This window comes from Zalophus californianus, chromosome 7 (genome assembly GCF_009762305.2).
Source record: "Zalophus californianus isolate mZalCal1 chromosome 7, mZalCal1.pri.v2, whole genome shotgun sequence".
In the NCBI taxonomy this organism is placed as follows: Eukaryota; Metazoa; Chordata; class Mammalia; order Carnivora; family Otariidae; genus Zalophus; species Zalophus californianus.
In genome coordinates this window covers 119133438-119149789 of record NC_045601.1, presented here as the reverse complement: position 1 = coordinate 119149789, position 16352 = coordinate 119133438, and the positions used below count along the sequence as shown (strand labels likewise).

The window sequence follows — 16352 nt, the reverse complement described above, 5'->3', positions numbered from 1 at the left end:
CAGCTCTAGTTTGTTACCTCACCACCCTCAAAACATGGCTTTTACTTCAGGATCTAAGACGGCTGTTGTAGGGACCAAGGGCCGGCCGCCCCAAGATAGACCAGTTTGTCATGAACATTATTTTGAGTTAAAAGCGATCAAAATGCAGCCGATTAGGAGAAGCTCTTCACCTCTCCCTCATGGCCTGATTGTACAGAGAGAGCTCTTTTGTCCCAAAGAGAGCTATTTACAGAGATTCCTCTTTACCTAAGAAACTTATCTGCAAAATAGGGAGACCTTTGTTTTCTAAATACCTCCTTTCACCTTCCTGCTAATGGTTTTTCACTCCTTTGTATCCTCAGACACTACTCCTCTCCCAAGCTCATGTAAGTGTCATGTTGCCTCATTGTCTTTGGAATTTCATACGCTATCAAATTTGATTTTCTCTTGTTAATCTTTCTCACATCAATTTGATTCTTAGTCCAGCTAGAAGGACCTTACAAGGCAGAGGAAATTCTTCCTCCTTAACACTGCTCAAACTCCAGATTACAGCCAGTAGGGAAGAGAAAGGCAAAGAAACACACTCTCCTTTCTATTAAGGCCATTGACAGAAGTAATGCACAACATTTCTGCTTATATGAACTAGGTTGAGGTGATGTCACTTAACCATACCTACCTGCAAGGGAGCCCTGAGCATGTTTATTTACTCCACGCAGCCATGTGCCCAGCTGGAAACTTGGAAGAAGGAGCGAGTGGATACTGGGAGGCAGTTGGCCATCCCTCCTGTCTCCAGCTAGAACCCAGGACTTGACATTTACTGACCACTGGCTTATACTCACCAACCTTTGTCCCACATTTTTCCTTGAGCTCTTCTTTCCAGTGTATCCCTCTTTCTTTTTAAAAAAGATTTATTTATTTTGAGAGAGAGAGAGAGAGAGAGAGTGCATGCGCAAGCAGGGGAAGGGGCAGAGGGAGAGGGAGAGAGAAAAACCCAAGTAGCAAGGAGCCCAATGTGGGACTTGATCTCATGACCCTGAGATCATGACCCAAGCTAAAACTAAGAGTCGGGTGCTCAACCAACTGCGCCACCCAAGCGCCCCTCCAGCTTATTTCTTAACTCCAGCAAATGGAAAGCAAAACCAGCCCTCTAGCAATAGCAACTGCCCTGACGGGACCTCCTGCTGGCCCAGACCACCCAGACCAGTTTGAGCCTAACCCCCAACTCACACCCCCACAGAGGGATGATGGAATGATCTCTAGAATGACTTACGATTACCTTTACCTCATTATAATACTAAAACCTCCACCCAAGGAGGAGCCTCAGTCTCATTTACATAACATACAATGTATGTATAGGCATGTTTCCTTAAGGCTTAGGCATGGCCTTATGCCCACCTCTGCATTTGATGACAAGGCTTCCCTATCTAAATACTCATCCTAACCCTAAATAGAAGGAACTCGTCGCCCTTGCTCAGGGAGTCCTATCTTTGGAAGCTGTTCCCCATGATCTCCTTAGTTGCTGCAAATAAAGTTTCCTTTGTAGGGCAACCTGGTGCAGCTTCTGATTCACCGAGGAGTGAACTCACGTGGGTTCCAGTTATACTCTCATTAATTGGCAGGACGTAGGAAAGTATAGATGACAGGGGAAAGTCCTGCTGGTGTGATAGGAATGTGTGTGGTTTGTGGAACTCTGAAGGAGTTGGCTGGAATAGAAAATTAGAAATACTGAAAATGAGATTAAATAAACAAGATGGAAGCCAGATCTCAGTGAGGGTCCAGGAAAACAGACAAAAGGATCTTTATCTGATACCATTAGAAACAGGAGGCATTGAATTTTGGGTAGAGGAGTTGTACAATCAGAGGCATTTAAAAATTTTTAATCTGGCACTTACATGCTAGACATGTTGAAGAAGGGTGGAAAAACAGGAAGCATCAGGCAGGGCAGAGGGGAGTCTGATTTCACAATCCAGCTGCAAGGTAGGAGTACATCTGAGAGGCATTTGCTAGACAATGTGTTCAAAGTGATGTCTGGCCTGATAGGGAGTTTCAGGCTGGGACGGCCAAGACACAGCATTGACAGTGTAAACAGAGCAAATCTGCCTTGGTAGGTATTTTGATTGGGTCACTTAGAAGCAGAGCCGGGCACGGGACTTTTGTTCAAGGGACTGATTGAGGGAGGAGAAGGAGAGTGAGGGAAACGGGGGGGCAGACGGGAAGAGGCTGAGGCTCTTGGCACAGATGGCACAAGAGTGGGCTCCAGCTGGAGGCAAGGGGGCTGGTGTTTTGTAGCCCCACATCAGGCCGTCATTGACCCAGGTCTGCCCAAAGTATGTGTAAGGGGGGAAAGTTTGGCTCCCCTTTGGTCCAGGGCAATTCATCAGAAAAGGGGACACCTATGTGTGGTTATTAGGCCACGTGCTTGGGAGTCATGAGTGGACCAGCTGCTAAAAAGGATCTGAGCGAGGCCCAGACAGCATCTGTTTCAGTGGGTCCATTTTGGGTGTGTTGGACTTGAGGTGGCGAGGAAGTAAGGTATTGGTGTATGACTAGTGGGAAATGGGAGCTACCAGACAGGAGTTCATGTAGAATAGAGCTAGCTAGGCAGAGACTGGCGTGAGGGACTCTGGCACACAGGTAATAGTTTCAGCAAGAAAGAATGAGCTCTCGAGGGCCATGGAGACAGAAAGGGGAGTAAGCCTTTGTAAAGTAAGTTGGTTCTACCCTAGCGGGAAGGTAGGTGGGAGAAGAGGAATCAATGAATAGAACGAAGCAGAGATCAGCAGAAAGGTATGTTCGTGTGGTAGTTGAACTTCTATTATCACTGGAAGTCAAGGGAAGAAGACAATGGAGAAGAATGAGAATGGAGAAAAAGTTGAGGTGTTTTGTTTTGATTTTTTGTTAGTTCAGATGTTGTTGGTGAGAGAACAACTTCTCAGCAGAACTGTCTTAGAAACCACGTGGTGCGAGCTAGTAAGGCTTTCCATATTTAATGACATTCCGTTGCATAAGAAAGGAGTTCTTAACTCCTCTAGGGCACTTCCTGCTTCAGTTGATATGTGCTCACTCTATGTTCTGGTTACCTAATGTTGCCTAACAGATTACCCCAAGACTTAGCAGCGTGAGACACCCTTTGTTATGTTCATGGGTTCTGTGGGTTAGGAATTTGGATAGAGCACAGCTTGTCTCTGTTCCTTGATGTCTGGGGCTTCAGCTGGAAGGCTCAAAAGCAGGGCCCCGGAATCATCTGCAGGATTCTTCTTCTTTTTTTTTTTTAAAGATTTTATTTATTTATTTGACAGAGAGAGACACAGCGAGAGAGGGAACACAGCAGGGGGAGCAGGAGAGGGAGAAGCAGGCTTCCTGCCGAGCAGGGAGCCCGATTCGGGGCTCGATCCCAGGACCCTAGGATCGTGACCCGAGCCGAAAGCAGATGGTTAACGACTGAGCCACCCAGGCGCCCCCATCTGCAGGATTCTTCTCTCACATGTCTGACAATCGATGCTGGCTATTGGCTGGGGGCCTCAGTTTCTCTCCTGGTGGTCTAGGTTGGGTTTTTCCTGCACGGTGGCTGGGTTACTGAAAGAAAGAAGCAGGCATGAACTGTATTCTTTTTATGACCTCACCTTTTTTTATGATCTACATTGTTCTTCCTGTACCCCGTTGGTCAGTGTGGTCACAACCCTAGCCAGATTCAAGGGGAAGGAACATGACCCCACCCTGGAGTCTGTAAAATGACAGAAGAGCAGGGAGGGGAGGGCCGCTCATCTTTGGAAAATGCCATCTGCTATACTCTGCAAAGCTCTCCATTTACTTCTTATGACTGGCCCCTTTATTCAACAACCGTCAATAATAATAGCAATGGAAGGAACTACCTGAGGCTTAGAGGGGTAAGTGTGCCAGGCCAGAGGACTCAGCAAGAGCTCTGCTGTGACATGGACCCAGGGCTTCTGGGTTGATGCTACTTTTATTAAGAACTGGATGCCTCCAAAGAGCAAATAAAACTTGTGGAGACTGGGACTGTTTCTTCAGTGCTCCTGCTTCCTCCATCCTCACAACTGCTCAGGGTCAACAACAGAGATCCCTCAGCCACTTACCTATTGACTGGTCCTGCATTTGATACACCCATTTAATATGATGATTTAATGTAATTTTGTATCTCTTTGGAGAGCAGTCAAGGGCTAGGACACAGACCCTAATGCTGCATTCAACTTCCTGGCCGGAAGGCCAGGATGACGTTGCTTTTCATCCCTCTGTGCTAGCAGGAAGTAAGGCAGCACCCATGTCAGGAGTGCAAGGTGAGTGGGAGATGCCAAGGAGCATTCAGGTAGAGCAATTAGATGGTGATTTGAGGTAACTGCGTAGCGAGAGCAGAGCAGGGAGGCTGGAAGGGAAGCGGCTGAGGCAGTTCCTGTGGGTCCAGCTCAGAGACGGGAGGGGAGCCAATTTCCGCCCCCGTCCCCAACTCACATCCCAGCCCTAAACATGCTTCACAGCCTCAGGGGGAAACTCTGGCAAAGGATCCTGTAGGGGTGGCAGGGGTGCTTATCATGATCAGGAGTGGGTGGGATCAGATCTTAGAACTTACATCAGGTCTCAATTTTCCAGACCTTGCCTGTGCCCTGCCACCCTTTCCGCCCAAACCCATCTTTGACTTTATCTCTTTAGAAATGTCTTCGGGCTAGCAGTTTCTTTCTCAGAGATTGCAGATCAGGAAGGACCTTTAGAAACCACAGTTTCCACTTCCGCTGTAGGGGCAGAAAGCATGGGGCAGCCCAACCCCTCGACGCCTGGGAAGTAACAGAGGACCAAAGCTGGCTCTGTGTTGTAGGACTACTGCCCTTACCAGGTCCCTGCTGTCCTGCACCTGCTCTGCAGGGCCCACGCAGGGGGTCTTTATGCCTCTGGTTTCTCCCCATCCTGCTTGTCTCTGCTAAAAGGTGTGTTTTCCCTACTCAAGCCCCCTGAAGGTAGCTCCCTGTCACTTCTCATCTGACCCCCAATTCCTTGGCCTCACCTTCATGGACCTTGGTGGACTGGCTTCAGCTCTATCATTTGTGAGTCACCCTTGCTGCTTTGTTCCGGCCCCACCAATGTGCTTATTGCTCTCTCCCACATAGGAATTACTCACTGCTTATGTCACCAATCCCTCTGGAATGTGCTCTCTCCTCCATGACACCCATTCTCTCTGCATCATTTATTATTTTGTGTAAACTAACAATGTTGTTTTTCCCCCTCTGATAATTTAAACAATACATGTTTGTTGTAAAAAATCTGTAAAATGGAGGCACCTGGGTGGCTCAGTCATTAAGCGTCTGCCTTCCGCTTGGGTCATGATCCGAGGGTCCTGGGATTGAGCCCCGCATCGGGCTCCCTGCTCAGCGGGAAGCCTGCCCCACTCCCCCTGCTTGTGTTCCCTCTCTTGCTGTCTCTCTCTCTGTCAAATAAATAAATAAAATCTAAAAAAAAAAGAAAAAAAGAAAATCTGTAAAATGAAAAATGTATACAAAAGAAAATTGAAAGTACCCAACATTCTGCAACCTGATTTTAACTAACAGTACCATTTTGGTGGGCTTCCTTCTAGTATTCTCCTCACCAGAACTCCTTCCTGCCTCAGGCCTTCGTGCATGCTTATTATTCCTTCTACCTAAAAGTCACTCTCTCTCTCCCTTTCCCCTCTCCCTGCTCCCCCTCTTCTCTTCCCTCTTCATTCTGTGAGTAAATCAACCATGTGTATAATCATGAAGGTCATTCTTGCAGAGAAATCTTTCCTCTACCCCCAAGTTATGTCTCTCTATTACACACTCACAGTATCCAGAACTTTTCCTGTAGCACTTACCACAGCTAGAAATAAACCATCATTTTTGTCTTCATGTGTTTAATGTCTGTCTAAGCTACTTGACTTGACGTCGGGTCCATGACTTGCTTGTTTATTCTGTGGACGCTAGCATCCACCACAGTGCTCCATACACAGAAAACATACAACACATTGCACTAAGACAATAACCATGTATCTGTCTTCTCGGCACTTTAAAATAATCAATTTTAACAAATATAATGAATCAACTCTTATTACAGTCTTTTTTTTTAAGATTTTATTTATTTGAGAGATAGAAGGAGATAGAGAGAGAGCATGAGAGGGGGGAGGGTCAGAGTGGGAAGCAGACTCCCTGCTGAGCAGGGAGCCCGATGTGGGACTCGATCCCGGGACTCCAGGATCATGACCTGAGCCGAAGGCAGTCGCCTAACCAACTGAGCCACCCAGGCGCCCCAGCTCTTATTACAGTCTTTGTTTTAAAATCTAATTTGTCTGATACGAGGATTGCCACAAATATAATGAATCAATCACCATATGAGACCTGGTTCCAGGTACAGGATACCTGGTTCTTGCCCCAAAGAGTCCTCAGTCTTTTGAGGGAGACAGACAAGTAAGTGGAGGATTCTGATATGTCCTTGATGATCAGTTAATAAGTATATATGATCAATAGTGTTAAGTAAAGCATACGGGAAGCGTCCCCAAATTAGCCTTGAGGGAGATGATGCTATGGCTTTAATTTGTCCTCGTTAATGCGTTTACTTCATAGAATCCTAGGATAGTAGAATTGGATGGAACTGCCAAATCAACAGGCCCCAACTCTTTCTGCAACGTGAGGAAACTAAGGCAGTGAAAGGGCAATAAAGTGACTTGGTCAAAGTCACCGGCTAATTTATTGGTGGCAGATCTGTGATTAGAGCCTCAATCTTGAGACTCCCAGCCCAGTCCTTTCTAACTATATCTTAGGGGCCTTTGGAATCTGCCCCCCTGCTCTTTCCACTCTGTTAATCCCCAAGTCCTGATAATTTGACCTTGTACAGGTTTGTCCGGTCTGTCTGCTTTTCCTCTGCTCCCCTCCACCATGTTTCCAGCCTCCGTTGTCTCCAGCCTGGGTGCCGACACTCACCTCCGACCTCGTCTCTCTGCTTCTAGTCTTGTCCTGCTCAGATTCCTTCTCTACTTTGCAGCCAGAGTGAACCTCCACAGGCCTAAGTGTAAGCATGTATATCCCCAGCTTAAAGCCTCACTGAGGGGCGCAGCCGGTTAAGCATCAGACTCTTGGTTTTGGCTCAAGTCCTGATCTCATGAGTCAGGAGATTGAACCGCATGTTGGGATCGGCCAGCATGGAGTCTGCTTCGGATTCTATCTCCTTCTCTCCCTCCTGCTCACGCTCTCTCTCTCTCAAATAACTAAATAAATCTTAAAAAAAAAAAAAAAAGCCTCATTGAGCTTTTAGTTCAAAATTCCCAATATGGTATATTAGCCCAGGCTACCATAACAAAATACCACAGACTGGGTGGCTTAAACAACAGAAATGTATTTCTCACAGTTCTGAAGGCTGGAAGTCCAAGATCAAGGTGCCAGCAAGCAGGTTTAATTCTGAGGCTTTTTTTTTTCCCCCCACATCAGGCAGTAACATGCCAAGGTTGTAATAAGGTTTGGGAAAGGCATATGTCCCACAATGGCATGAACACCCAGTCGTCACTCTTATGAACCACAAATGGATCAGAGGCCTCTCCTTTTGACTTGCAGGTGGTCACCATCCCCCTTGTGCTCATATGGCCTTTTCTCTGTGTGCTCATGAGAAGACAGAGCTCCCTTGTGTCTCCTCCTCCCTTTATAAGGATACAAACCCCATCAAATTAGGGGCCCATTCTTCGGACCTCATTTAACCTTAATTACCTACAAAAGACCCTATCTCCAAATACAGTTACGTTGGAGTTTAGGACTTCAACAGATGAACCTAGGGGCACACAATCCCCTTCATAGCACATGGTCTACCAAGCTTTTCTTTCTTTCTTTTTTTTATTAAAGATTTTATTTATTTATTTGACAGAGCGAGAGAGAGCACAAGCAAGGGAAGTGGCAGGCAGAGGCAGAGGAAGAAGCAGGCTCCCCGCCGAGCAAAGAGCCCGATGCAGGGCTCGATCCCAGCACCCTGGGATCATGATCTGAGCCGAAGGCAGTCGCTTAACCAGCTGAGCCACCCAGGTGCCCGTACCAAGCCTTTCTTAACCTAGCCTACTTTATGAGCTTCCTCTAAGTCCCACTACCCTCTCTGACTCCATGCTTCTGTATCTCAAATCTTTGTTCCTTGAACTTGCTCCGTTCTCTGCAGCTCTGATCCCTCCATCACCTTCCCTTCTTTCTCTACCTGCCCTACTCCTATTTTTAGTCTTTGTAAGGAAAGATCTACCTAGCCTTGGAGCAAATGGATATGGTTTTGCCTGCTTTGGCTCTGAGTCTCCCAAGACATCACAGTACCTGTCTTGGATCTCTGTGAGAGCTGCTTGCTTTTTGGAGAACTGAGACCCGAAGAGGACCAATTACAAAGTACAGTGTACAGCCCCCACTCGAGCCAGCGACTCGAACTCAGTCCTGCTTTATTGGTTTCCCCCTTTTGGACCTACATCTTGCCCTTTCAATTTCTGCTTGGAGAGACAGCTGAACTGATTTCTTGGGGGACATGGCTCTCACTTGCCTAGTAAGCAGTAAACTCAGCTTCCCTCCTCTGCCAGCTCAGATGTCTTTGTATTTTGGTTACTTTCAAGTCTCAGTTTAAATATCAGTTTCCAAGGGAGCCTTCCCTGATACCCCATCCTGTGTTTAGTCCTCTGGCTCTCCAGCAGCCTGTGCTCCCCCTTTTGTAGGAGTCACTACCTCATTCCTGTATGTTTCATGTCTGTCCTTCTGAGCTCCCTTGGGCAGGATGCCTCTCTGTCTGCTTGGTTGCAGTATCCCCAGGCTAGTGCAGAGCCTGGTTCCTAGTAGGCTATCAGAAACTGTTAGCTTTTTTAGTAGATGCCCCATAAATATTCATTGGCTTGAGTTGTTCTCAAATAGTTTCTCAGATAGTCATATATGCATTTTGTTGTCTAAATTGGACTGAAATTTTTTTAAAAGATTTTGTTTATTTATTTGACACAGAGAGAGAGCATGCGCACAAGCAGGCAGAGGGAGAGGGAGGCAGAGAGAGAGAGAGAGGCAGAAGCAGGTTCCCTGCTGAGCAGGGAGCCCGATGTGGGATTCGATCCCAGGACCTTGGGATCAGGACCTGAGCTGAAGGCAGACGCTTAACTGACTGAGTCACCCAGGAGCCCCTTCATAAATGATTCTTAACTGATTTCCCACAGTAACTTTCCCAAAAGGCAGCATATTCTAAGAAAGGATCAAATTCAAAAGAGTATGTATGTGGCAGGACAATTTGTCGTGAATTTATTGTAACAATCTATTGAAGATAAAAAAAAGAATGAAGATATTCTCCTCTCCCTCCTCTGCATAGCCAGGACTTTGTTTCCTTGAAGTTGTGGGTTTCCTGACCCCTTTAGGAGTTTGGCTTTTTTTAGTGTGTTTATTATTTATTTATTTGATTTTTAAATTATTTTATTTTATTTGTATTTTTTTCCTCATGGTAAGTGTACTCTTTAATCCCCAACAACTGTTTCACCCAGCCTCCCAGTCACCTCCTTTCTGGGAACCATCAGTTTGTTCTCTATAATTAAGAGTCTGTTTCTTGGTTTGTCCCTCCCTCTTTCTCTTTTTTCCTTCCTTTGCTTGTTTGTTTTGTTTCTTACATTCCGCATATGAGTGAGATCGTATGGTACTTGTATTTTTCAGACTGACTTATTTCACTTAGCATAATACTCTAGCTCTATCCATGTCATTGCAAATAGTGAGATATTGTTCTCTTTTATGGCTGAATAATATTCCATTGTGTGTCACAATGGAAGATATATATATATATTCTTTGTCCATTGATCTATTGATGGACATCTGGGCTGCTTCCATAGGTTGGCTATTATAAATAATGCTGCAATAAACATAGGGGTGAATGTATCCCTTTGAATTCACGTTTGTGTATTTTTGGGTAAATACCCAGTAGTGTGATTACTGGATCCTAGGGTAGTTCCATTTTTAACTTTTTGAGGAACCTCCATAGTGTTGTCCACAGTGCTGCACCACTGCATTCCCAACAGTGCAAGAGGGTCCCTTTTTCTCCACATCCTCGCCAACGCTTGTTGTTTCTTGTGTTTTTGATTTTAGCCATTCTGACAGATGTGAGGTGGTATCTCACTGTAGTTTGGATTTGCATTTCCCTGATGATCATTGATGTTGAGCATCTTTTCATGCGTCTGTTGGCCACCTGGATGTCTTCTTTGGAAACATGTCTGTTCATGTCTTCTGCCCACTTTTAATTGGATTATTTGTTTTTTGGTGTTGAGTAGTATCAGTTCTTTACATATTTTAGATACTAACCCTTTATCAGATATGTCATCTACAAATATCTTCTACTCATTCAGTAGGTTGCCTTTTAGTTTTATTGATTGTTTCTTTCACTGAGTAGAAACTTTTTATTTTAATATAGTCCCAATAGTTTATTTTTGTTTTTATTTCCCTTGCCTCAGGAGACATATATAGAAAAATGTTGCTGTGGCCGATGTCAGAGAAATTACTGCTTGTGTTCTCTTCTAGGATTTTTATAGTTTCCTGTCACACTTTTAGGTCTTTAATCCATTTTGAATTTATTTTTGTGTATTGTGTAAGAAAGTGGTCTGGGGGCACCTGGTTGGCTTAGTCAGTTAAGCATCTGCCTTCAGCTCAGGTCATGATCCCAGGGTCCTGGGATCAAATCGAGCTCCCTGCTCAGTGGGAAGCCTTCTCGCTCTCCCTGTGCCACTCCCCCTGCTTGTGCTTGCTCTCTCCCTCCCTCTCTCTCTCTCTCTCTCTCTCTGTCAAATAAATAAGTAATTTAAAAAAAAATAAAAAAGAAAGAAAGTGATCCAGTTTCATTCTTTTGCATGTAGGTATCCAGTTTTCCCAACACCATTTGTTGAAGAGCTTTTTCCCATGGGATATTCATTCCTTCTTTGTTGAAGATTCATTGACCATATAATTGTGGGTTTACTTCTGGGTTTTCTCTTCTATTCCATTGACCTATGTGTTTATTTTTATGCCAGTACCATAATGTTTAATTACTACCACTTTGTAATATAACTTGGTATCTGGAATTGTGATACCTCCAGTTTTGTTTTTCTTTTTCAAGATTGCTTTGGCTATTCAAGGCCTTTTGTGGTTCCAAACAAATTTTAGGATTGTTTCTTCTAGTTCTGTGAAAAATGCTGTTGGTATTTTGATAAGGATTGCATTAAATCTGTAGTTTACTTTGGGTAGTATAGACATCTTTTTTAAAAAAAGATTTCATTTCATTTATTGAGAGAGAGAGAGAAAGAGAGCGAGAGAGCAGGGAAAGGGACAGAGGAAGAGGGAGAAGGAGAGGGAGAGAAACAGACTCACCGCTAAGCAGGGAACACAACTTGGGACTTGACACAGGGCTCAGTCTCACAACCCTGAGATGATGACTTGAGCTGAAATCACGAATTAGACACTTAACCGCCTGAGCCACCCAGGCACCCCTGGGTAGTATAGACATTTTAACATTATTTGTTCTTCCAACCCATGAGCACGGAATGTCTTTCCATTTCTTTGCATTGTCTAGAATTTCTCTCATCAGTGTTTTATAGTTTCAGAGTATAGGTCTTTTACCTGTCTGGTTAAATTTATTCCTAGATATTTTTTTGTTTTTGGCACAATTGTAAACAGGATTGTTTTCTTAATTTTACTTTCTGCTGCTTCATTATGAATGTTTAAGAATGCAACAGATTTCTGTACATTGATTTTGTATCCTGTGACTTTACAGAATTCATTTATCAGTTCTAGCAGTTTTGTGGTGGAGTATTTAGGGTTTTCTATATATAGTATCATGTCATCTGCAAATAAGGAGAGTTTTACTTCTTCTTTACTATTCAGATGCCTTTTATTTATGTTGTCTGATTGCTGAGGCTAGGACTTCTAGTACCATGTTAAATAACAATGGTAAGAGTGGACATCCCTGTCTTGTTTCTGACCTCAGGGGAAAAGCTCTCAGTTTTTCACTATTGAGTATGATTTTAGTTGTAGATTTTTCATATATGGCTTTTATTATGTTGAGGTATGTTCCCTCTAGATCTACTTTCCAGAGAGTTTTTATCATGAATGGATGTTGTACTTTGTTTAATGCTCTTTTTTGCATCCATTGAAATGGTCATATGGTTTTTGTCCTTTCTCTTATTGATATGACATAACATGTTTGCATCCTGGGGATAAATCCCACTTGATGGTGGTCTATGATTTTTTAAATACATTGTTGGGTTCAGTTTGCTAATATTTTGTTGAGGATTTTTATGTCTATATTCATGAGAGACATTGGCCTGTAGTTCTCTCTCTCTTTCTTTTTTTTTTGTGGGTGTGTTTATCTGGTTTTGATATCATGTTGATGCTGGTATCATAGAATGAAATTGGTAGTTCTCCTTCCTCCTCTATTTCTTGGAATAGTTTGAGAAGAATAGGTATTAACTCTCTTTAAAAATTTGGTAGAATTTGCCTGCGAAGCCATCTGGTCCTGGACTTTTAGGGGACTTTTTTGATTATTTATTCAATTTCATTGTTGGTAATTGGTCTGTTCAAAATGTCTATTTCTTCCTGCTTTAGTTTTGGTAGATTATATGCTTCTAGGAATTTATTCATTTCTGCTAAGTTGTCAAATTTGTTGGCATATAGGTTTTCATAATATTCTGTTACCATTGTTTATGTTTCTTTGGAGTTGGCTGTCATTTCTCCTATTTCAGGAGTGGTTTTCTTTATTTAGGTCCTCTCCCCCTCTCTCTCTTTTTCTTTTCTTTTCCTTTTTTCTGTTTTGGATGAGTCCGGCTAGAGGTTTACCAATTTTGTTCATCTTTTCAAAGAACCAGCTCCTGGTTTTGTTGATCTGTCCTGTTTATTTTTATTTTAGTTTCTGTATCATTTATTTCTGCTCTGATCTTTATGATTTCTTTCCTTTTGCTGGGTTTAGGTTTCGTTTGTTCTTCATTTTCTAGCTCCTTTAAGCATAAGGATTTTTGTGTATTTTAGAAGGAAAGGAAAGAATCAGGCTGAGTGGGACTCTAAAGGAAATCCACCCCTAAGTGGGCTTTGGTTTTGCAAGGCACTGGATGTCTGGTCTGAGAGGGGAGGGTGTGGAGATAGTAGCCTACCCCTTGGTTGACTCTTAGACCTCTAGGAACTCAGAGAGAAGATAGGGGATGCAACTTCTCCAGGGCATGTGGAGGTCCAGGCCTCTTCCAAAGCAGCCCCTCAGATGGGACTGGCTGCCAGGTCCATGAGAGCTGGGCTGGGGTGCTCTGGATAGGGCATTTTCAGAGCCTCGGCAAACGGCCCCAGCCCCCAGGGAAGGCCAGATCAAGACTGCAGAGAAGCACTAAAATTTTACAGTGTTCCCCCACATATAATTAAAAATGAAAGAGCTATATGAAACCAAAAACAACTTAAGGATGTACTATAGATTTGTGATTTTTCCTAGTATGTGACTGCTTTCATGTTCTCCTTCTCTCTCTCCATCTGCTTCTCCTGCTCCTCTTCCTCCTTCTTCTCAAATATAAAATTATTTCCAGAGTTGTTTTTTTTTCCCCCCTCTTCTGGCTTTGTGGGTGTCATGCGTAGGTGATTCGGACGTGCCCAGGCTTGACTGAGCGGCTTAACTTCTAATGGCCCCCACAGGCCTGGGCAAGGAACAAGGCAGTGCTGACCACCATGGTCAGAGCAGGAGACTCTCCTCTGTTTCCTCAGGATGGCATGAGCCTTGACTTCCTTGTATGACCCAAGCGGGCAGTCTGAAAACTGTTAGACTCTAGAATTCTAGTCTGTGATGGTCAGGGCTAAAGCCAGACTTGATATGAGTCCATAAAGACATAAGACATTACCTGTCCCCAAGAGCTGTGGATCAATTCATTCTCACCTGTTACATGTATATGGACATACACATAAATATTTCTAGATAGAGAAGGAACCAGTAACAGTTGTGGCTTCTCAGAAGTAGGATTGAGTCTGCTTATTTGTTGTTTTTTGACCAAGTTTTTAAAAAACATTGAACAGATGTTATTTTTATAATAAAAATGTACTTCAAAAATTAAAATGACAGCAACAATAAACTCATCAGATTCCTAATATCTTCAGATTTCAAACTATCGGACAGATGGAGATTCTGCTATGGGCTATGAGAAGGGGACCAGTGATGCCTTCCAGCTGTGGTGTATCTAGTGCAGCTGGAAAAGAGGCTAAATACAGACTAGACTGTGCAGTACTCCAGGATGAATCAGGGCTAGTGCTAGAACATTCCTTCGTTCTACCCACCTCATACCTAATTTCCAGGCACAAGGATGTAGAAGTAAACAGAGCAGGGGTGCCTGGCTGGCTCAGTTGGTAGAGCATACGACCCCTCATCTCAGGGTGGTAAGTTCAAGCCCCACACTGGGTGCGGAGCCTACTTAAAAAAAAAAAAAAAGTAAGCAAAGAAGACTGAGTCCTTGACCCCTGGATTTGGAGTCTAAAGGACGTGATGTGTGGGTCACACTGGCATAGCAGGAGAACCAGGAGGGAGAGTGTGAAGCATAGGGCCCAGGAAAATCCCAATGGGGTTTGGGGTTAGGGTAGAGGAAGGTGGTGGCCTTTCCAGGGCACTTAGTTCTTCAGTGCCTCTCTCCTCAGGGCCCCTTCTGTGCTATTGGAGGGGCTAGAAGGTATTTATTTATTTACTTATTTACATGGGGCTTGAACTCATGACCCCGAGATCAAGAGTCACATACCCCACTGACTGAGTCAGACAGGCACCCCCTTTCTGGTTTCTTTCTTTCTCTCTCTCTTTCTTTCAAGATTTTATTTATTTGTCAGAGAAAGAGAGAGAGAGGGCACGCACAAGCAGGGGGAGCGTGGCAGGCAGAGGGAGAAGCAGGCTTCCTGCTGAGCAGGGAGCCCGATGTGGGGCTTGATCCCAGGACCCTAGGATCATGACCTGACCAAAGGCAGACGCTTAACCTACTGAGCCACCCATGTGTCCCTCTTTCCTTCTTCCTTCCTTGAAGATTTTATTTATTTATTTGACAGAGAGAGCAAGAGAGCAGAAGCAGGGGGAGCAGTGGAGGGAGAGGGAGAAGCAGGGTCCCTGCTGAGCAGGGAGCCCGATGCGGGGCTTGATCCCAAGACCCTGGGATCATGACCTGAGCCGAAGGCAGATGCTTAAGGGACTGAGACACCCAGGCATGCCTTAAAAGATTTTATTCATTTGAGAGAGAGAGAGAGAGAACGAGCGGGCAAAGAAGAGGAGCAGAGGGAAAGCGAGAGAGAATCTGAAGCCAACTCCACACTCAGCACGGAGCCTGACATCAAGATATAGAACAGTTCTACTGCCCCCCAAAATTCCCTTATGTTATTCCTTTGTAGTCACATCCTTCCTCCCATCCGCCACAAACCTCTTGCTAGTTTGAAATATTCTCCACGACTATTGTTTGTCTTTTCAAAAATGTCACATAAATGGAACAATGTAGCATATAACCTTTAAAAAAAGATTTTATTTTTTTGAGAGAGAGCGCAAGAGACAGCATGAGTTGTGGGGGAGAGGAACAGAGGGAGAGGGAGAAGCGGATTCCCCACTGAGCAGGGAGCCCATCAACATCATTGTCATCATGGGCCTCCATCCCAGGACGCTGGGATCATGACCTGAGCCGAAAGAAGATGCTTAACTGACTGAGCCACCCAGGCACCCCTAAAGATTTTATTTTTAAGTAACCTCTACACCCATCATGGGGCTGTGCTCCAAGGTTTGTGACCTACTTGGTTTTGTCTTAGAAAATATAAGTCTCCAAAAACCTCACTTTGGGGAGAGATGCCGATGCCCTTACCAGATGTGATGCAGAGATTGGTGAGCAAAGCAGGGTTTCTTATCATCTTGCTTCTGGCATGCCGGGTCCAAAAACTTGGTAGAAAATGGCAGAAAAGGTCTAGGCACGCTAAAAATCCAATTACGTGGGAAAAACCGAGTGTCAGGAATCCAAAGGCATGGGTTCAGCCCTCCTCTCTGACATTTCCCGAATGTCCTTGAGCAGACTACATCAACTTCTGGAACCTCAGCCACTTCATCTGTAAAGTGGGAACAGTAATAACCACTGTGCTTTATCAGGCTTGTTCACAGACAGATGAATCTTTTTCTCCTTCCAGGTTCCTAGAAAGACTGTACTTTGCCACCCCATTTAACTCTTACCGATTAGCCAGGCATGGCTATGTAACTGACTTTGGCCAATTAAGATGTGTCTCTTCTATGTGGAAGTTTTAAAAGCCAGTGTGTGCTTTTCCACATTCTCTCCTTGTACTTATGGTGACTGGCAATGTTTTAGATAGTGGCTGCCCTGTCAGCCTGGGTCCTGGAGTTAGGACTACAATGATTCAGAGTAGAGCCTCAGCCAACCCATACTG

The 16352-nt window shown here is 44.3% G+C and overlaps 1 non-coding gene across 1 annotated transcript; it reads right to left on the bottom strand.

Moving 5' to 3' along the window:
- Nucleotides 1-7415: 7415 nt before the first annotated feature.
- LOC113928187 lies at nt 7416-7518 on the bottom strand. The gene has a single exon (XR_003521861.1). It is a non-coding gene; the product is annotated as a small nucleolar RNA U13 (small nucleolar RNA).
- Between the last annotated feature and the right edge of the window lie 8834 nt (nt 7519-16352).